Source organism: Dasypus novemcinctus, chromosome 9, assembly GCF_030445035.2.
Source record: "Dasypus novemcinctus isolate mDasNov1 chromosome 9, mDasNov1.1.hap2, whole genome shotgun sequence".
In the NCBI taxonomy this organism is placed as follows: Eukaryota; Metazoa; Chordata; class Mammalia; order Cingulata; family Dasypodidae; genus Dasypus; species Dasypus novemcinctus.
In genome coordinates this window covers 126,739,280-126,762,321 of record NC_080681.1, presented here as the reverse complement: position 1 = coordinate 126,762,321, position 23,042 = coordinate 126,739,280, and the positions used below count along the sequence as shown (strand labels likewise).

The window sequence follows — 23,042 nt, the reverse complement described above, 5'->3', positions numbered from 1 at the left end:
GTCCTCAGAATGGCTGGGAAGCCAGGACCTGAGTGGGTGGAGGAGAGCTCTTGGAACGGGAAAGCATATCTCCTCAGGCACCCTGTGGAGCTCTTGGGGGCTCGGTTCTCAGGCTGGCCCAAGGCGTTACTTTATGAGTTTGATATACTCTTCACTCAAAAGTTTATAGGGGGAAGCGGATTTGGCCCAACGGATAGGGCGTCGGCCTACCACATAAGATGTCCAGGCTTCAAACCCCGGGCCTCCTGACCCGTGTGGAGCTGGCCCATGCGCAGTGCTGATGCGCGCAACGAGTGCGGTGCCATGCAGGGGTGTCCCCGCGAAGGGGAGCCCCACATGCAAGGAGTGAGCCCCGTAAGGAGAGCCGCCCAGCGTGAAAGAAAGTGCAGCCTGCCCAGGAATGGCGCCGCACACACGGAGAGCTGACACAACAAAAAGAGACACAGATTCCGGGTGCCGCTGACAAGAACACAAGCAGACACAGAACACACAGCGAATGGACACAGAGAGAAGACAACGGGAGGGGGCGGGTAGGTGAGAGAAATAAAATAAAAAAAACCCAAATCTTAAAAAAAAAGTTTATAGGTAGGAAGCCTGCATCTTCTCCTTGCCTTCAGAGCCCCCAAAGAAGGCACACGAGTTCTAGTGGCTCAGCAGAACGGGTTAAGTAGCCTTTGTAAACACACAAGGAAATAACAGAAAGAAAAAAAAAAGCGTTTTAGAAGTCTCCACCTAAAACTCCGCCCCCCCCACCCCCCATGAGGGTCTCCAATTTAAAATGAAAATGACTGGGTAGACAGAGAACTGCTGGAGCCCTTCACACGAAAAAAGGACAAACAGCAATGGTGGAGCTTTCCGTTTCTAGTGCATCCTGCGTTTTCAAAAGAACTTTGACAGGTCTTCTCTGATATGAGCTCTGCGTGGTGCAGCCACAGGAGGTTTTATGCACGATTTTAGACAAGGGAAACAGCTCCCAGGAGAGGTGGGCCAGAACCAGACCCGCCGTGTGGCCCGGCCCTTTTAGGGTGCTTCCCCTTTGCACAGGAACGTGGAAACGACCGTGGAGGAAGCTAAGGAGCTTCTGCTGATACCGAGACGCTGGCGGCCAGCTAGGAGCTCGGAAACAAACTCCTGTGAGTGCGGAATTGAGGCCAGCTCTCTGCTCCGCCTGACCCGCGTCACCCCTGACCTGGATTCTGCCATGGCTTCAGAGCTGGTGTCCTGGTGGTCCCCCTTGCTCCTCAAAAGTCTCTTCTCCACCAGCAGCCTCTGGAAACTTCCTCCTGGAAACCCGTTCCTCCTTTCTCCAACGCTCTTTTTCCCTCAAGCTCCAATCATCCCATCAAAATGATCCCAGAGCTGCACCGGAGGTCTCTCACCCCGGATATTTTCTTTTGTAACGTTGTGGACATCCTGGTTTCAGCAACTACTTGAATGGGGTGGGGAGTGGGGGGGGGGGGGGGGGGGAACAAGGTCCTCAACTCTAGATCCTCCTTTTTCCAGAGCTCTGGACTAGTATGTCCTAATACCTACTCTAAATAAAAATTTTAAAGATATTTGAAAAAGCTAAGATCTGTGCCAGGCACTGGCCTAAAGGCTTTACAAGCCCTTTGCTGGTTAAACTTGATTTTTCATCACATGACCCTCTTGCAACCCTGTGAGGTGCTGTTATTATTGATCTCGTATTGCCAATGAGGAAATGGAGGCTTAGAGAAGGAACGAGCTCAAGGTTACGTGAGTGGTAAGCAAATTGTGGAACCAGACTCGAAGCCAGTCAACCCCTCTCCCAAGTCCCAGCTTCTCACCGTGCGCCCTCCCTCCCCCCAGTCACGTCCCAGAGGCCCAGGAATAAACATTTCTCACTCCGAATTGTAATTCTGTGTTTACTTCCTTGTCTCTATCACTGGATTGTAATGTTTGAGGAGAGGGGCAATCCTTACTACTATTGCTTTATTTCTGCATTAACAGTCCCAAACATAGTGATTGGTGTTACTGTATAGACTCAATTAAAACTTGTTTAATATATTAATGAATGAATGAACTGAAGTCATTTCCTGTCATATTTAGTCATGCTGGCATAATATCATTGTCTGTACTTCATCATACATGCCAGGTATGCTTCTACTAAAAAGAAATCAATATAACTCTATCTTTTGTCTGATAGCTAAAATTTTATTACTAAATGTTATTCTAGGGAGAATCTCTTAGGCTATGAGATCTGATGCATTTTTTAAGCATGGGCAGAAATGGTAGAGAAATAATTCTCATTCACTATTAAGTTACTAAATATAGTTCATGATTATGGTCTAGTACTTTGTGTTTTCCTTCAGACAATAGCTGTCATTTGAATCACGATAATCAATTAATTTAAAAAGCAGGCTGCTACTTTAAAAAAGGATGCATTTCTTTAATAAAGTGTGTTAAAAGAAAACAAATAGTATGGGTATGGAAAGGTTCATGGTGAAAATCTCCTTCCCAGGCTTGCCTTTAGGTCTGGGGTGTCTATCCCAGGTGCAACCGTGCTTACCAGTTTCTTCAGTGTCACTACAAAGTGTGCTCTGCATTCACTGGCATTTATAAATAGCCCCCTTTTTGGAAACAAATGGTAACATTTGGATTTTTTCACTTCATAATATATCTTGGCAATTGCTCCTATATCAGCACGTGGAGAGCAGTCTCCTGCCTCTTCACGGGCATAACCAGCCCTTCTTAAACTTTTCTACGAAGTATCTGGGATGGCAGAAGTGTGGAGGCTGTGGGCTATAGCGAGAACACAATTTGTTTGAAATGTTCAGTTTTATTTTCATGTCATGCTAATTTTCCCTTTTACTTCCTAATGAGCCTGTGCTTATATTACTATAAAAAAATCATGTTTTTAAACAGATGCCTTGGGAAGATGCACTTTGTTTTTTTTTAATGTATAATAATATATTTTTTATTTATTTTTAAAAGATACATAGATCACACAAAATGTTACATTAAAAAATATAGGACGTTCCTATATACCCTACTCCCCACACCCCTCACTTTTCCCACATCAACGACTTCTTTCATTAGTATGGCGCATTCATTGCATCTGATAAATACATTTTGGAGCAGTGCTACACAGCATGGATTATGGTTTACATTGCAGTTTACATTCTTTCCCAGTCCACTCAGTGGGTTATGGCAGGATATAAAATGTCCTGCATCTGTCCCTGCAATTTCATTCAGGACGACTCCAAGTCCTGAAAATGCCCCCATTTCACACTTCCTTTTCCCTCTCCCTTCGTTCAGCAGCTCCCGTGGCCACTGTCTCCACATCCGTGATATAATTTGGAAAATGCACTTTGTTTATCCTGAGGCTTATGGACCTCTGCAGGTGCACGCATCCAGCTTGAAGAAGGAGGGAAACACCACCTCGTGGGATTGTCACCGTGATATTGTGAGGAAGTTGGGGTGGAAACTATTAGGTCCATTCTAAAGATGAGGTCCTGGTGCTCAGAGATGCCAAGTGACTTGCCCCAGGTGACACAGCCTGTGAGGATGCAGCCAAGAGGCACTGCCTGCCACTGCTCTTTCCTGATCATGTCACAGTGCCTCTCTGGATGGAGACTCAGATGTCACGACCATGCCTGCAGTCTAAAGAAGATAGAAAAACAGCCTCGTGAAAGTCAGGGTCCAGCAGGTGCTTGCACTGCATGCCTTGATGGGCACAGAATGAGAGACAGGGAAAATGCAGCCGCAGTTAATATGGCAGGAAATAGAACTGGCACGCTTTTGTTTTTAAAGGCACCAAGTGCCGAAACTCCTTATTAGGATTGTCCACAGCCATCCGATGCCTGCCTTGAATTCTCCTCTATGTGAATTTCCTGCCCTCACAGTAATCTGATTCCTTTGGATAAAGATGGACTGGAACTCACTCATTCGCTCACCCACTATGGCACGGTGTGGCACTAGGCATGCGGTAGTGACCGTGACAAAGTCCCTGTCATTGTGGAGCTACTGTTCAATTGTCCAACTCCAAAATGACTCGCTTTCCAATGTCCTGCCTGAGTGAGATAATACAAACATTTACTAGGGGGAGAAAAGAAGAGAAAGAAGATACATTAAAAATAAAGGACCTGAAACAATAAGTATAGAGGGTTCTGGATGTTTTTCTTTTAAATATAAGCCTCTCTTTTAGATTGCCTTGCTTAATATGGGCATTTGAGAAAAAATAACGGAGGTGGAGTATAATTATCCTTCTTCTCGTTATGCAAGGGGTTCACAGCCCCCAGCATAGCCAATTTAGGGGCTCCCGACTCTGACGGTGCTCAGAGTGCTTGATTCCACTGTGTCTGTGTGTGTGTGTTTCGGAGAAGAGCTTGGAGTCCACTCGTGCTGTTCGGATCGTTTCTCCCTCTTGGCAGGGAAGACGAGGCTGGAGAATGAACGCCAGCCTCTCGGCAGACTTTACTCCTGTGCTGCAGGAAAGGCATGCCCTTGTCCCTCCGGGAGCGGCCAGCCCCGCCACATTCCCAGGCCCTTTGTGCTAGGTGCCAGAAAGTTCTCGAGCTGCTCTGAATCTCGGCCACGACTCCTCCGCCTCCTCAACTTAGCTCTCCAATGCGCTCTCTCGAGATTTTTCAGGCCAGCCTGAGCGGCTCGTTACAGACACCCATCACTAATGTGCCTTTCACGCTTCTTAATTCTCTCCAGAACTTTAACAGTCGTTGCGAACACGGAAAGGGTGTTCTCAGAGAAAGACGTTCATCATCACAGCATCCAGCCTCTGTCTCCTGCTCAGGACTCACTTCCATTGCCGTTGGGAAGAGGGAGCCAACAGGTATTTTTAAAGAGGCTCTATCCACTGGAAGATCTAAAAGGAAATAACTCCTTTGAGCATTTAGTCACACGCATCAAAGGGACAACAGTTTCAATCTTCATTTGCATTGTACAGGCATTAGATGTGGTCCAGTTACACCGAGCTCCGCTTGAAAAGGCAGAAGTGCCAGTACTTTTCAAGCCTTGATGGAGATGGAGAGAAAATGCAGCCAGGCAAATAATAGATCACCCTGCCAAGGCATTTTCCATTTTTAAAAGGACAGAACAATTTTACATTATTTCTTTTTTTTTTTTTTCAAAGATTTATTTTTTTATTTATTTAATTCCCCTACCCTCCCCCGGTTGTCTTGTTTTTTGTGTCTTTTTGCTGCGTCTTGTTTCTTTGTCCGCTTCTGTTGTTGTCAGCGGCATGGGAAGTGTGGGCGGCGCCGTTCCTGGGCAGGCTGCTCCCTCCTTCGCGCTGGGTGGCTCTCCTTATGGGTGCACTCCTTGCGCGTGGGGATCCCCTATGCCGGGGACACCCCTGCGTGGCAGGGCACTCCTTGCGCGCATCAGCACTGCGCATGGGCCAGCTCCACACGGGTCAAGGAGGCCCGGGGGCTTGAACCGCGGGCCTCCCATGTGGTAGACGGACGCCCTAACCACTGGGCCAAAGTCCGTTTCCCTACATTATTTCTGGAGCCTCTTTGCAGCAAATATCCCCTGACATCTGTTCTAGCACCCTGGCCGGCGGCTGAAATGCTGATCCTGCCTCGTGCACTGGGAGCCACGTTCTCTCTTTGAGTCTCGAGCTCCGGGCGTGGGAAGGGCGAGTGACATGTACTTTGGAGCAGAGGGAGACCCAACTCAGCCCCACAGAAATGGCCAATTAAGACACCACCCTGGTGGAGAGAACGGGGTGTTTCAGGTCTCTTGAAGATGCTGCTGAAGAGTCAACACTCATGGCTTAGAGCCACTGGAATGGAAATGCAAGTGAGTGGGGGCGGGGAGGGCGTGTTAGTTTGCCACAGGGCTGCCAACGGAAAGTACCAGAAATGGGTTGACTTTTCAAATAGGGATTTTATTTAGGGTAAAATCTTACAGTTCTGAGGCCATGAAATGTCCAAATCGAGGCACCATCAGACATGCTTTCTCACCAATGTCAGCTACTGGTGAGCCTGGCATCCTGCCCTGTGGCGATTGGGCATGTGGAGGGCTCGACTCCTCAGTCTTGAGCTGCTCCGTGGGCCCAGCCTCTTGGGTGCTTCATGCTTAAGCTCTGGCTGCGAGCCATCCTCCAGTCGTCTCCCCCGTAGCAGGGTCAAAAATGGTGGCTTCCTTTCTCTCTCTCTCTCTCTCTCTCTCTCTCTCTCTGTGTCTCCATTTATATCAGACCCAGCAAGAAGGCAGAGACTCAACTAGAGTCACGCCTTATGACATCGTCCAATCAAAAGGGCCCCACACCCACAGGAATGGATTAGTTCAAAAACACAATTTTTTTTCTTTTTGGGATTCATAAAAGAACTTCATACTGTCACAGGGGTTTTTCCATGAAGCCCCCAAGAGACCCAAGGGGCTTCAGGAATAAGGCAATGAACTGTGCTGGGACTTGATGGTGAGGCCCCTTGGGAAGGCAGAAAGTGTCCCCAGTTCTGGAATAATTGGCACAATGACTTCTAGTTTAGGTGATAAATGAACACATTTTTCCAGCTCTGGAGACTTGAGATTGGGCTATTGGTAAAATTCCCCCAAATGTTCTTTCCCAAGTGGTCATGACCCAATTATTACCAAGTGTGAGGTCTTTTGTAAGAGGGTGAAGCATGGATTTTATTGTTTCTAATCCCCAGCCCTGGCTGGCCTGAAAAATCTCAGGGTGCTAAATGATTAATTCCAACCTGCCCTAGAAAACGTTAGTCAGCTGGCAAAAGGAAATAGCCCAACACGAAGGCAAAAGAGCAAATTGACTTTATCTTTATGTTTGACAAGATGAAAAAGAAGTAAATCTTTTGTCACAGAGGAAAATTGTGCTTTGAGAACTCTTTGCAGAGGCTCACGGCTCTGCTTTATATGAATTAAAACGGAAATAATCCCAGCCACCCTTCCCCTCCAAAAAAGACCAAAGGAACCAAACTTCATTTTCATGTGTTTACTACAGAGGTTTAGAAATCAGATCAAGAATACCAGGTCTATTCAAGAGCAGCACTTTCATTAACTAGGAAATTTTCTTTGAGGAAACCTATTTTTGAATTGCTATTTACTACTAAAATTTTAATTTTTCCTTTAAGTATTGTCGCACATGCAGTCTAATTCTGTGTGGGTGGAATAGCAAGGCAGATGGGATTCTCCTCCAATAAAACAGGAGAGCCAATTTTCAATCTGAAGGGGAAGAAAAGATCAGTATTGTTAAAATCCTTCTTCTGCTGTAACATTTCTCTTATACCCACGGCATTACAGTCTGCTTGGAACTTGAAGGAACACAGCACAGGCAGGAAGGCAAACTGTTTGACTCAATCTATGATTCAATTTTTTTTTTTTTTTGCTTAAACTTTCCTTCAGTAATTAAAAAAAATAATTTTCCTTTAAAAATTCCACACTCCTTTTATATATTTTTTCCTTTATTTTTTAATGTTACATTCAAAAAATATAAGAGGTTCCCACCCACCCTCCACCCCCTTCACCCCACTCTTCCCACATCAACAACCTCTCTCATCATTGGGGCACATCCATTGCACTTGGTTAATACATTTTGGAGCACTGCTGCACCGCATGGACAACAGTTTACATTGCAGTCCACACTCTCCCTCAGTACACCCAGTGGGCCATGGCAGGGTATCTAATGTCCAGCATCTGTCCCTGCAATATCATTCAGGACAACCCCAAGTCCCGAAAATGTCCCCACATCACATCTCTTCTTCCCTCTTCCTGCCCTCAGCAACCACCTTGGCCATTTTCTCCGCATTGATGCTACAGTTTCTTCCATTACTACTCACAGCAGTTCCATAGCAGAATATGTAAGTCCACTCTAATCCATATCCTATTCCTCCATCGTGTGGACCCTGGGATGGTGATGTCCACTCCACCTCTATATTGGGAGCTTAGAGTTCCATGTGGATGATGGGTGCAATTCTCCCGCTTGCTGTTGTAGACACTCTCAGTTCCCTGTCCTTTTATATTTTAAACAATTTTCTCTAAAACGTGGCTAACTCCCTCACTTCCAAGTTTTGCTCAAATGTCAATTTCTTGATACACCTACAATGACCATTTCTACTTTAAAAGGACACCTCTCCTACCTGCTCTATTTTTTCCCCCATAGCATTCATGCCCTTCTCACATACTATATAATTTCCTTATTTGTTAGGTGTCTTGTCCCCTCACTAAAATATAAGTGCCAAGAAAGCAGGGGCCTGTGCTTGGTTCAAGGATGTACCTTCTCCCCAGAGCAGTGCCCATCAGTTGGGGGTAGATGCTCCGTGACTGTCGAACAACAGGGACCAAGCCTGGGCATGGGCAAAAGGGATTCCTGGGTGTCGAGGGCTGAATCTGGTCCTCCCAAAAGCCATGCTCAAGTCCTAACTCCCAGTCCCACGAATGTGTCCTGATTTGGAAATAGGTCTTTGAGGATGTGGTTAGTGAAGATGTGGCCACACTGGTTTCGGGTGGGCCCTGATCCCAGATGGCTGGGGCCCTTCCAAGGAGGGCCCTTCCAAGGACGGCCATGTGACAAGCGCTGCAGCTGCCAGCCCGGGAACGCCAAGGTGGCCGCAACCACCAGAACCTGGGATCAGCGAGGGAGGATCTTCCCCACAGGCTTCACCCTGATTTTTAACCTCTGGCCTCCAAAATTGAGGCGATCCATTTGTTGCTTTGAGCTACTCGGTTGTGGAAACAGAGGCACCAGGGATCCTTTCAGCAGGAGGCTGGAGGTCTAGCGGACCCTCTGGGGATTATGATTCTCTCTGCAGGAGCAACTCTTGATGCCTTTCTGTGGCCTGAGAAGAAATAGAAAACTGGCAGTAATGGAGATGATTTGCGCCCATATGTGCAAGTGAGTTTTGCCTGATAGAAAAGAAAACCCCAAACATTACATCTCATTGCCCTGCAGGATATTAACTGACTTTAAATCTGTTAGCAAGTATCCTTGCATCCCACACATATCATTTTTGTTCTTCAAACATTTAAATGCTTAAAGAAAATTCTTGACATATTTGCTTTATATTTGTATGAGTCATGATTTTATTTTTTTGAAAATTAATGATCAAATAAAAATGAATTACACTTCCTCCTCTAGGAAATCTTACCTAGCCCCATGGTTTTAGATACCATCTGATGCCCATTACTCTCAAATTTGTATCTCTAGCCACAACCTCTCTGAACCTCAGGACCTCAGGTGCATATATCTGAGGTCCCTTCTTTTTTCTTTTAAATATATATCTATATATAGATATATATTTATTAGAGAAGCTGTGAGCTTACAAAACAATTGTGCAGAATTCCCATATATTACCCCTCCACCGACACCTTGCATTGTCGTGGAACATTTTTTACAGATTATGAAAGAACATCAGATGATTACCCCTAATTATGGTCCACAGTGTACACCTGGCATATTTTTTTACACCCCCTATTATTAACATCATGCATTAGTATTGTACATTTGTTATAGTTCACAAGAGAACACTCTCATATTTGCACTGATAACCACAGTCTATCTTCCACCACATGTTTCATTGTGTTATACAGTCCCATGCCTTGTACAGGCCACCTAAAGTGTACACTGAGTGGTTTTCACTTTTATCACAGAGTTGTGCCTTCATTGCCTTAGCAAATTTTTGACCATTGTCCTTAGTCCAAAAGAAAAAATTCCATACCCCCTGTAGCAGTTTGATATAGTTATGAATTCCAAAAATAGATATTGGATTATGTTTGTAATCTGGTCAGTACCTAGGCATGATTAAGTTATGATTAGGGCTTTGATTGGGCCATGTCATTAGGGGACTCATAAATAAAAAGCATGGCAAAGGACAGAGTTGAGGGTTTTTGATGTTTTAGTTTGATGCTGAAGCTGTAAATTGGAGCCCCGGGGTAGTAAGCTCACAGAGGAAAGAGAAGCAAGCCTCAGGAAGAGAGGAACCCTGAACTCAGAGAGAAGCAACACCCTGGAAGGGAGGAACCCAGGAAGCCTGAAACCTTGCAGATGTTGGCAGCCAGCTTGCTCCAACACGTGAAAATAGACTTTGGTGAGGGAAGTAACATGCTTTATGGCCTGGTATCTCTAAGTTCTTACCCCAAATAAGTACCCTTTATAAAAACCAACCAATTTCTGGTATTTTGCATCAGCACCCCTTTGGCTGACTAATACAGCCCCCCATTACGGACCCTTAGCTTATTGTACCTTCTTTGACGTTGTTACAAGAATAGTACAACATTGCTGTTACCTATAATCTGTAAATTACATTAATTGTATTTCCCCCATGTATCACTATAGTCTTACCACCTTGTAACAGTGATGTACATTGTTCTAGTTCATAGAAGAACATTCTTTGTTTGTATTATCAACCAGAATCTTACCCACCTCTGGGCTCACTATGTTATTCGTCCCTAGATTATTCTCGAGCGTTCTTTCAATTAATATTTATGTCCCTGTCCTACCCTCTTTCAGCCACAATCCCATATACAAACCAGCTGTTGGTTGTACTCACTATCATGTTACCATCAACTCTATCCATTTCCCACCTTTATAGTTAAGCTAATTGAAAATTCTACATATATTAAGCATGAGTACGAGGTCCCTTCTTGATATCTTCACTCTGATATCTCAGAGGCATTTCAGAATTCACATGTCCCGCATGGAATTCTCTATTCCCACCCTATCCTGAGCCTGTTCCTCCTCCAGTCTTCTCCTTTCCCATGAATGGAAACATCATTAACTCACTTGCTCAGGCCAGACTCTTCAGGTCAAGCCTTGGCCTGCAACCTTTCTTTCTCTTATACCTCCTATCCAACCTTTGGCAAAACCCAAGCAAAATTTAAACCTCAATCTATAGCTCAAATCCACCTACTCTTAAGACCGCCGCCTAAGTCTAAGACCTACCACCTGTTTTGTAAATAAAGTTTTATTGGAACACAGCCAGCCCACTGGTTGACACATTGCCCATTGCTGCTTTTGTGCTGCAATGGCAGAGTGGAGCAGTAGAGACAGAGATCAGATAGTCCGCAAAGCTGAAAATATTGTCTGGTCCTCACCTGAAGAAATTTGCAACCTCTGCTGACTAATGGCCCCAGAGGATATTGAGTCCTAATCCCTGGGACCTACAAATGTTACCTTATTTGGAAAAAGGGTCTTGGCAGATGTGATTAAGGGAAAGATCTTAGATGGGGAGAATATCCCGGTGGGCCCTAAATGCCTTCACAAAGGTCCTTATAAAAGGAAGGCAGAGAAAGATTTGACATGGAAGAGGCAGGTGACGTGAAGATAGAGAGAGGCTTGCAGACCCAGGCCTTGAAGATTGGACCTGTGTGGCTACAAGCCAAGGAGAGCTGGTGGCCACCAGAAGCTGGGAGAGGCAAAGAACAGATTTTTCTGAGTGTCCTGCTAACACCTAGATTTTGGCCTGTGAAATGGATTTTGGACTACTGGTCTCCAGACCTAAAAGAGAATAAATTTCCAGTCCTTTAATCTATGAAGTGTGTGGTAATTTGTTACAGTAGCTAAAGGAAACTAATACAACTGTACTAAGCCGCCATCAAGTTTTGACTACTGAAATAATCTCCCAACTCACCTCTCTGCTTCCCCTCTTGCCATCTCATGGTTTCTTCTACACTTTGTGGATGGGAGATTGAATTATATACCCCAGCAGAAGGCATGTTCTTTTTTTTTTTTTTTTTAGATTTATTTATTTCTCTCCCCTTCCCCCCACTCATCCAGTTGTCTGTTCTATTTGCTACATCTTCTTCTTTGTCCGCTTCTGTTGTTGTCAGCGGCACAGGAATCTATGTTTCTTTTTGTTGCGTCATCTTGGTATGTCAGCTCCCTGTGTGCATGGCGCCATTCTCGGGCAGGCTGCACTTTCTTTTGCACTGGGCGACTCTCCTTATGGGGTGCACTCCTTGCACATGGGGCTCCCCTGCGCGGGGACACCCGTGTGGCAGGGCACTCCTTGCGCGCATCAGCACTGCACATAGGCCAGCTCCACACGGGTCAAGGAGGCCCGGGGTTTGAACTGCGGACCTCCCATGTGGTAGATGGATGCCCTGACCACTGGGCCAAGTCCGCTTCCCAGAAGGTATGTTCTTAATCTACATTCCTGTGGGTATGAACCCAATTATAAATAAGACTGTGATAGTTTGAGGCTTTTATAGACTTCAGAAAATATCAGGTCTTTAGAGGTAATCCATTTATTTGTTTGTGAACCTATTTAGGTGGGGCTTTTTAATTAAATTACTTTAGTAGTGCTTGACACAGGGTGGGTCTTAATTCTTTTACTGGAGTCCTTTATTAATGAGATGAATACTGGAAAAGAGGAAGCCCCAGAGGCTGACACAGAAAAAGAACAGGAGCAGAGAAGAACCCATGAAAGCTCTGAGAGAAAGCCACAGATGCAGCAGTCAGAAGCTGAAAGCAAGAGAGCCAGAAGAGAATGCAGAGACCGGCAGACACCACAATGGGCAGAAGAGTCCAGGATCGCCCATAGCTATCGTTGGGGAGAGGACATCACTGACGAAGCCTTGGACACTTTTCTCAGCCTCAGAACTGGAAGTCTGCAAGCCAGTAACCCCCCATTTAAATGCCAACCCTGATACAATGCCTTGGAAGCCTTCCACAAACTAAAACAAGGACCTTGTGAAGTTGTCATTTTTAGGCATGGTACAGCCCAGTGGAATCATGGGGGGCCTAATATGATTTATGGAGTTCTTTATAAGCAGAAGAAATTCAGATGCAGTCAGAAAGTCCACATGGGAAGAAGCCAGAAGTCAGCAGGAACCGGAAGAGCAGAACTTGGAGAGGGAGATCAGCAGGTGTTGGGAGGCTAAGGCACAAGCCAAGGGACTCGGAGGACTGTGGCAAGCCAGCCCTGAAATGCTACAGACTTTGGGAAGAAAGCATGACCTTGCTGACACCTAGGTATTGGACGTTTAGCCTTCCAAACTGTGAACCAATAAATTCCTGTTGTCCAGCCAAACCATTGTGTGGCATTTATCATGGTAACCTGGCAAACTGAGACAGCAATCCTTTCAACACCCCAGCCAGACAATACCTCCTTGCTCAGTGTCCTTCACTGGCTTCCTAGTGCATGAAGAGTAAAATCCTAATATTTCACTATTCAAGGCCCTCTGTGATTTGGCCTTGAATTCCCCTCTGGACTCATGCCCTAGAACCTTTCCCACGTGGCCTCCTTGTAGTTCCTTCAACACATCACCTGTGCATTGGCCTCGGGGCCCTTGGGCTTGCTTTTTCCTCTGCCCAGAATGTTCTTCTTTCTCACCATAACTGCATGGCTCACTCCCACTTCCTTCTGGTCTCAGAGAGGACTTTCCTTCCCCCAACCCCTATGTCAGCTCTACAAGGGGAGGGATTTTTGTCTGTTTTTTTCACTGTTGTGTCCTCAGCACCTAGAACCCAGCATCTGGCACCCAATAAATCTCTTTTGAATGACTGCATGTGATAAAAAATTCAAACTGTATCAAATGAAAAGCCTTGTTTTTTTTTTGCTTTCTGCTGCACCCACAAAGTTAACTATGGTAAGAGTTAACGATGTTGCTTCTTGTTATACTTTCAGAAATGTTTCCTGTATGTACAAGAATATCTATATATGTAATCAATGTTAAAGCTGTTTTCTACACGAATATGATGATTTGTGTTATATCTTGTGCCTTACTTGTTTCAATTAAACATTGAAGGTAGAGATTCTTCCCTCATAGCACATCTGATTTATCCCCATCTTTTTAATGGCTGCATAATATCCCACAGCTCAATACTTACAGAAAAATAACTTGCTCATCTCATTTGAAAAATGGAAAGACGAATGAGAATGAAATGCTGCTGAGCCCACCCCTTTTCTTTTTTTCCAACAGGTGGTAGCCATCTTTCTCTGATGCTCCTTCGTGACTGCCAAAGACGATCATGCAATTACTAGTACTGCAGCTTTTTCCTTCGGTATTTAAACGAGTCATTTTACTTTCTACAACTAAAAAAATTTTCCTGGGAAGACTGAGAACCAAAACAGATGACATCTGAAAATGGGAAGCAAATAAGTTAAGAAACAAAATTTATGGTCCCTCCAGATGATCTCCCAAGCCATCAGTGGTGGCCAGGAGGTGACTCCCCAAACCACCCCAAACAAACAGACATAAGCACACAGTCCCCCAGCCCCTCCCTTCTGTCAGATTGCTGCCCCTCAGCCCTTTTGATATGGAGATCTTGGGGTCCCACTGATGACGGCCTCTGGTTCTCAGGAAGCACCCTGGTCCCCAAAATCTATTTGCTTCCAAAGCGATGAAGTGCTTCATATACATGTGCATCCGAACCAGCACAGCACAACTGCTTTAATCTTTTCCTTCTTTAATAAAGAAGACATTTCTTTGGTTCAGAGTCCAAATTCAATAAAAACTATTATGCTGTAATACCAGAGGGCTCGAAAGGAGTGGAAAGACCCCAGTTTTAAAGGGAAACTCAGGGAAAAAACCCCAAACCAGACTGACTTTTTAAAAATATATACTCTTCTAGGCTCCTCTTAGAACACTTGCTTCTTTCCTTTCAGTTCCTGGAATATTCTTTTTTTTTTTTTAAGGATTTGTTTTATTCCTCCCCGCCCCCATTGTCTGCTCTCTGTGTCCATTCACTGTGTTTTTCTGCATCCACTTGCATTGTCAAGTGGCTCTGGGAAACTGCGTCTCTTTTTTGTTGCATCATCTGCGCCAGCTCTCTGTGTGTGCGGCGCCACTCCTGGGCCAGCTGCACTTTGTTCACATGGGGCGGCTTTCCTTGCGGGGCACACTCCTTGCATGTGGGGGACACCTATGCAGGGCGCCCCTGTGTGGCATGGCACTCCTTACATGTGGCAGCACTGTGCGTGGGCTGGCTTGCCACACGGGTCAGGAGGTCCTGGGTATTGAATCCTGGACCCTCCATATGGTAGGCAGATGCTCTATCAGTTGAGCCACATCCGCTTCCCCAGATTGACTTTTAAAAAAAGAGTACAAAGGTGAGATACATTCCATCAAAGGCATTTAGATAATTCCCAGGATGCTCCCTGGAGAGTAAGTGCACTTGGGTGTGTTTTATGCAACTGCTGGGCTATATGGGAAGGTTTTATGGTTATAATTGTTAAACAACATCTCTTGAAACTCCCATCACAAAAGATAACTGTTTTACTCCAGGTCTTAATTACTAAAAGGAAAAGAGAACCAGAAGAAGCAGTATAGTTGGTCCTTGGATCTACTGTCCATTCTGACCTGAACTACACCTCAATAAAATAAACATTGAACAAATGAAACTACTTAGTCATTTCAAAATCTTGGCAGATTCCCGGATCACAAATCAGGTCTTTCGTGTTCAAATTTATTTCAAAATATTGAAATTCAGGCCTACTCGTCCTAAAGTTCTCATTATATTTGGGATATTCTGGCTAGTCTTTCCTCAGGCAAACTAATAGTAGACATCCAGAGGTTAGAATGTCTGAACGTAATGGCTGAATGGAGGAGGGTGGGATACAGAAAGGAGGAAAGAGGGAAGCAAGCCATCAGCTAATAAGAGTTTGCAGGAAACCGTTAGGGAAAACAAAGGCTTTGGTGAAAGGTTCTTTCTAATGAAGCTCCCAAGTTTCACTGGGTTTACCCAGAAAAGCCAAGGGATACAGGATCTCTTTACCAATTTCTTACAACTGCATCAAATGAATCTTTAGAATCATCTAAAAATAAAAATAATTAAGAGAAAAGGCAAGGGGAGAAACTTGTAGAAAGTAGAATTTTTGGCTATCATTTAAAAAAAAAATGCAGCCCCTTCAAGGCTAAAGGAGGCATAGATAGAACAATTTGGTTTTTTTTTTATCCTGAGCATGCTGGGTGAAAGTGAGCAAAGAAAGCATTGTGAGTCTCCCTTTGAGGTTTTGGAGTGGGTTCAGTTTATGCTTTCCTCTCCCAATCCAGCAAAATGAAAGCTTAAGTAACTTTTTTTTTAAAAAGATTTATTTATTTATCCCCCCTCCCCTTGTTATTTGTGCTCGCTGTCTGCTCTCTGTGCCCATTTGCTTTGTGCTCTCTGTCTGATCTTCTTTTCTTTAGGGCACCGGAACCGAACATGGGACCTCCCATGTGGGAGAGAGGTACTCAATTGCTTGACCTAACTCAGCTACCCACTTTATTGTATCTCCTTGTCTTTCTCCTCTGTGTCTCCTTGTTGCATCAGCTTGCTGTGCCTGCCTGTCATGCCAGCTTGCTGTCTTGCTCTTCTCTAGGAGGCACCCAGGAACCAAACCCAGGACCTCCCATGTGACAGGTGGGAGCTTGAGCCAGATGCTTCCGCATAACTTCTAATTTAAGGCATCAGGTCCAAGCACTTTTTTAAAAGATTTATTTATTTCTCTCCTCTACACTCCCTACACCCGCCCCAGTTGTCTGTTCTCTGTGTCTATTTGCTGCGTATTCTTCTTTGTCTGCTTCTGTTGTTGTCAGTGGCATGGGAATCTGTGTTTCTTTTTGTTGCGTCATCTTGCTGTGTCAGCTCTCCGTGTGTATGGCACCATTCTTGGGCGGGCTGCACTTTCTTTTGTGCTGGGTGGCTCTCCTTATGGGGCGCACTCCTTGTGTGTGGGGCTCCTCTACACGGGGGACATCTCTGCGTGGCAGGGCACTCTTTAAGCGCATCAGCGCTGGCGTGGGCCAGCTCTACACGGGTCAAGGAGGCCTGGGGTTTGAACGGTGGACCTGGCATGTGGTAGACGGATGCCCTATCCATTGAGCCAAGTCCGCTTCCCTCCAAGCACTTTTATTACTATCATCACCTGTGATAAATTTAGTCATTTAACTTTGTCAAAAGGGTAAAAAGGCAGCTGACTCAATGGGAGAAAATATTTGGCAATCATATATCCAGATACGGTTTAATATCCATCATATATAAAGAGATGCTACAAATCAACAATAAAAAGACAAATGATCCAATTAAAAATGGGCAAAAGACTTGAACAGACATTTGTCCAAAGAAGAAATACAAATGGACAAAAAATAAATGAAAAAATGTTCAACATCACTCGTGATTAGGGAAATGCAAATGCAAGTCAAAGCTACAATGAAAAATCTTTTCACACCTATTAGAATGGCCACTATTAAAAAGACAGAATACTGTAAGTGTTGGAGAGGATGTGAGAGACAGGAATGCTTATTCACTGTAGGTGGAATGTAGAATGGTACAGCCACTGTGGAGGACTTTTGCCATCTAGAAGAACTGACAGCAGTGACATGAACAGACAGCTGCATACTGACTTTTTTTTTTAGGGTAGGCAAGGGAGTGAAGAGTTTATTAAATATACTAGAGAGAAGGAAGACAATGGTGGCTGTGTATGGTGGAGGAAGCATGGAGAGATTGAGAGGTGATGAGTATGTCTGTTTTTTTATTATTATTGTTATTATTGGAATAATGAAAGTACTCTGAGAATGAAATGACAAATGCACAAATATGTGATTTCACTGAATACCAACGATTTTATACTTTGGATGGATTTATGCCTCATTAATGTGTATCAATAAAACTGATTTGTTTAGGAAAAAAAAGAAACAAGGCAACTAGAAATAAGTACACAACACCAGTCATGGGTTGCAGGCCTGCTACAGGGTAAGATGCACATGTGGGGCCCCTGGTTAGGCCTTGTAAGACCTTTCCTAATGCTGGGGAGGGGCCCAAGCTGTTTGCTGTTCTGAATGGTTGCCCCACCTGTTAGCTCTCAGGGGCCAATGTGGAGGCCTGTTGTTGGAGGCATGTGGGGCTTCCCCTTGAACCTAGAAAGAGTTCCAAATGGGACCTTGTGGCCGGGGTCTCTGAGGGGTTGTTCTGGCTTTGTTTTTAGTAGCAGGGGGTTTCTGGGCCAGGTCCCAGCTGTGACTCATCTTCCCTTTTCCCTATTCTAACCTGCCTCAACTCTCCTCTCAGAGTTTACACCCTTATCCTTACGGGGTGGCTGAGAGCTATGGTCATTCTTCTGTAGCTGCTTCCCTCTGGTTAGGAGCAGGCCTGTTTGAAAGAGTGTAAAGGCCTCTGGCTATTCTACTGATGCACATCAATGTTCTTAGCAGCATTATTCATGATTGCCAAAGGATGAAAACAATCCAGGTGTCCACCAACCAAAGACTGGATAAGCAAACTGTGGTGTATACCATGACAGAATATTATGCAGCTGTAAGAAGAAATGAAGTTGTGAAGCATGTAACATGGATGAACCTGGAGGACATTATGCTATGTGAAGCAAGCCAGACACAAAAGGACAAATGCTGTATGACTGTGCTACTGGGAACTAAATATATTGTGTAAATCCATGGAGTTAATAACTAGGATATAGGTCACCATTAAATAGAATGAGGTTAGAGAATGGAAAGCTGAGGGTTAATCTGTGCCTAATTCGTAAAAATGTTGTTTGTTAATCTTTGGAAATGAAAAGGTGAAAGCACATCATAGTGTTTGTAATTAGCGGTGCTAATATAGGGGTATGACAGTGGTTGAAAGAAAGTCTAAGGTCATGTATATTACTGGAAGAAAAAGTAAAAAATGTAACATGGGACTATACAGTATAGAAAAACTTCATGTGAAATACAAATATGGATAATATTGCATGTATAAGACTTGATTTTCTTTGAAACTGAACAAAGGTATGCTAAAATTACAAGATGTTAATATCAGGCAAAAATACAACCAAAGCAAACTATGGTCAATAGTATACAGTAATATATGAATAATCTTCAAGTACAGGTTAAAAAAAAGGAAATATACTAAAGGAAAGAACCTGGACACAATATACTACATATAGGGAAACGGACTTTGGCCCAGTGGTTAGGGCGTCCGTCTACCATATGGGAGGTCCGCGGTTCAAGCCCCGGGCCTCCTTGACCCGTGTGGAGCTGGCCATGCGCAGTGCTGATGCGCGCAAGGAGTGCCGTGCCACGCAAGGGTGTCCCCCGCGTGGGGGAGCCCCACGCGCAAGGAGTGCGCCCGTGAGGAAAGCTGCCCAGCGTGAAAAGAAAGAGCAGCCTGCCCAGGAATGGCGCCGCCCACACTTCCCGTGCCGCTGACGACAACAGAAGCGGACAAAGAAACAAGACGCAGCAAATAGACACCAAGAACAGACAACCAGGGGAGGGGGGGAAGTTAAATAAATAAATAAATCTTTAAAAAAAAAAAAAAAAAAATATATATACTACATATATTGCTTGGCTCCATATATATAAAATATAAATACAAAAAACCAAGAAAGAAATAGAGGCGGCAGACTTGGCCCAGTGGTTAGGGCGTCTGCCTACCATATGGGAGGTCCCTGGTTCAAACCCCGGGCCTCCTTGACCCGTGTGGAGCTGGTCCATGTGCAGTGCTGATGCGCACAAGGAGTGCTGTGCCACGCAGGGGTGTCCCCCGTGTAGGGGAGCCCCATGCATAAGGAGTGCACCCCGTAAGGAGAGCGCCCAGCTCGAAAGAAAGTGCAGCCTGCCCAGGAAAGGCGCCGCACACACGGAGAGCTAACACAACAAGATGACACAACAGAAAGAAACACAGATTGCCGTGCTGCTGACGACAACAGAAGAGGACAAAGACAACACAGCAAATAGACACAGAGAACAGACAACCGGGGTGAGGAGGTGGAAGGGGAGAGAAATAAATAAATAAATCTTAAAAAAAAAAAGAAACAGAATAGCAGCTATGTATGGAAAGGGAAGCATGGAGAGCTTGAAAGGTGATGAGTTTTTGTCTGTTTTTTTTTTCATTATTAGAATAATGAATATGCTCTAAGAATGATTGGGGTAATGAATGCACAACTATGTGATTGTACCAGATACCACTGATTATATACTTTGGACGGATTGTATGCTTTATTAATATGTATCAATAAAATTGATTTGAAAAAATTTATAGTCATTTCACTTCAGAAAGATGACTAGGAAAAAATGCTCCTTTACAAATATTTTAAGGTAAAAAGTAAATAATGGAGTCATCTATACATATCTGTTTCTGGACAGTAGCATTCTTCCTTTGGAAAATGTTAGGGCCCCAAATGGGCAAGATTCAGAGGACTTATTCAGCAACTCTGGCTCCTTCCTTCACCTGCAATGCCCACCTCCTGGTTACCCCCCAAACAAACAAAAGCCAACACCAACCAACCAGTCCTCTTAACACCTCCTCCTTTAGCTCAGCGGTTCTCAAACTCTCTGGTCTTGGGATTCCTTATACTCTTAAACATTACTGAGGACCTCAAAGAGCTTTTGTTAGTAAGGGTGATATCAACAGTTATATACTATACTAGAAATTAAAATTAAGAACTTTTAAAAATACTTAATTCATTAAAAAATAACAATCCTTTACATGGGAACACAAATCATATCTTTTTATGAGAAACAACCAAATTTTTCAAAACAATAAAATTTAGTAGTGAGTGGCACTGTTTTACATTTTTGCAAATGTCTTCAATATCTGATTGAATAGAAGTTACCTGGATTGTCCTATCTGCAGTCTGCTTTGATAGCAAATATCACGGAGCCTCTGGAAAACTCTATGGACCTGTATGAGAGATTGACATAGCATCATTTTCGAAAGTAGCTCTGACCTTGTGGTTCTCTTGTACTGAACTTTGACAACCACTGTGTTAGCCTGAGTCAAAGGTCCTTCTCATAGGTAATTTCAATGGTGACACTTGTCCTGAGTCTCATGTGATTTTTATTACTTTCTCTGCATCCCCACTGCACCTTGCCTTGCTGATGTTTATGTACTTGTTAACCCTGCTAGTTTCTTCAGGGAAGGACTAAACTTATCTTTAGAATTTCAGGATCTAACCCAGTGTCTGGCCCATAGTAGGCACTGGATAAAAATTATTTTAAATACATGTTTTAATTACAAAAGCAATACAGCTATGACTATATTATAGAAAACAGAAAAAGTAAGAAAAATCACTTACAATCACTGAACTGACTTGAGTTTATTTTACAGCAGTCTTTCTTAGACATGTATTTTTATACCCATAATCACATTGTATATAATAAATGAATGCCATAATTTGGAATACTTTCTCTTTCCCACTTAGCCATGGGTATGGTTGTGTTGGGCTCCCCCCCATTTCCCCCTCATTTCTGGTGTTTGTAAATAGCAAAATGTTCCACTGTGAGGCTATAACATAATTTTCTTACAAAATATCCAACATGAGCACATTTAGGATGCCTCCGGTTTTTCGTTGTAATAAATAGAGTAATCCTGTGAAGAATACCTTCACACATACAGCATTTTTGGCATTTAGTGTTATTTCCTTAGAATAGATTCCCAGAAGTAAGATTACTGGGTCAAAAGATATAGACATTTTTTATGGCTTTTAATACATACTGTAAAACTGCTTTTCAAAATGGGTTATTCTAATTTACAATGCCACCAGCACTTTTAAGAATATGCTCAGCACACAAATCGTCAACATAGGTGCTATTAAGAATGCGAATCAATAAAATATTGTACCCTAGCCGTTAAAATTTTGCATTTTTGACGCTCATAAAATTAAAGTTTGTTGAAGAATGAGTGTACAATACAAAACATTCTTTTGGGACATCTTTATTTCTGAGAAAATAAGAAATTTTCACTTGTGAAGACATTACTAGGATTGGCACAAAATTCACTTTGACAGTCTTAATGACAAGATATGTGAATGAGGACTTTTCACTGATTGCTAGTTGTCATCCACAGTTGCAAAGGGAAAAATAAAATGTAGAGGAAAGAAATGTGCGAACCGTAGAAAATCCACACAGAGCGGTGGGAGCTCTGTTGTTCACTCAACTTTTCTTCCTTTCTTTAACGCTGGATTTCAGCCTCCTCCTGTTTCCAGTATTATCTGCCCAGCGCAGAATTTCTCCGTTCCTCGGGAGAGGACATTGTCATGCTCGGCGTTGCGCACTGCCCTCTCTCCTTGTTCATCTAGGCTTCTCTCTACAGTGTGAGCTAGCTCCCTAGATGTGGACGCTTTCCAGAATAGCCGCAACTGGTTTCACTCGTGCCCCCACTCGATGGATCCTAACCTCAATTTCCAGGATTTCTTCCCCCGACGAACCCTGGTGCGTCTCCCCCGAGACCTCTGCATAGACCGGGAGTGCTGAGATGCTGGCACATCTAGGAAGAAAGCCACAGATTTAAGCCCAAAATTTAAAGAGAGAAAGAAACTTCGCTTGCCTCGTCCTCCTAACAGGTGCGCCGAGGTTGAACGTTTTTCTGAGATTTCCTTCAGCTGCTTCATCCCGGGACAGGCATTTGTGAGTCATCGACTGTGCGGGTCACATGGGAAACGTGACCAAAATAAAGTTTCAGTATTTTAAGCCGCTAGAAAAGGGGACAACGGAGCACGCCGGGGGCGGGGAGCAGAGGATGGGCACAGGCCGGGGCCGCAGCGGCGGCGCCGGTGACCGCGGCGGGGGGCATTGGCGGCGCACGGAGTGGGGGGCGCCGGCGGCCCGGGTGTGGGGGCGGGGCCTGGTGGGAGGCGCGCGCCCCTCCCCCGCCAGGCCGGCACCGACGCCCGGAATCCCGGGCCACGCGCTCAGGAGCGCGGCGCGCGGGCAGAACGCGGCCCCGAGATTTCACCGCCCCCCGCCCCCCGCTGCAACAGCAGGCGGCGGGATCCCGGAGATCCCGCCGCGTCCTCCACCGCCACCGGGACCCCACGCGCCGACAGCGGCTTCCCCGGGAACGTCCTTCAGCCCCGGGAGCACGCGGGAAAAGCCCCAGCGCGCCAATGAGCGGACGCCTTCCTCATGACGGCCACGCTAGGGGGCGGGGCTTCCCCTCGCCGCGCCCGAATTCCGGGAACCCCCTTTGATTGGCCTGCGCGGCCTGGGAAACACTGCAGTGACGCCCAATCAGAAAGCCTCATCTCGGCCTCGAGGAAATATTCCGTGTCGGCCCCGTGCCGATTGGACCGTTCTTTTGGACGCTGGCCACTGGGAAGCTTTGTTTAGGTCTGGAAGGCGGGCTTTCCTGGGAGTGGGTGGGGAGGGGGCGTTGATTCTCGGCCAATCTTTTCAGTCCGTCGGGTGGT

At 44.8% G+C, this 23,042-nt stretch overlaps 1 long non-coding RNA gene across 2 annotated transcripts; it reads right to left on the bottom strand.

Annotated features, from left to right (window-relative positions):
* Positions 1-6,930: 6,930 nt before the first annotated feature.
* LOC101431349 (uncharacterized) lies at positions 6,931-22,830 on the bottom strand. 2 transcript variants are annotated; one of them, XR_009187354.2, is made up of 4 exons: positions 22,030-22,830; positions 20,469-20,536; positions 13,766-14,016; positions 6,931-8,774 (listed from the first exon to the last, which is right to left on the bottom strand). It is a non-coding gene; the product is annotated as an uncharacterized lncRNA (long non-coding RNA). The 2 variants fall into 2 exon arrangements; XR_009187353.2 differs by lacking the exon at positions 13,766-14,016.
* Positions 22,831-23,042: the final 212 nt, after the last annotated feature.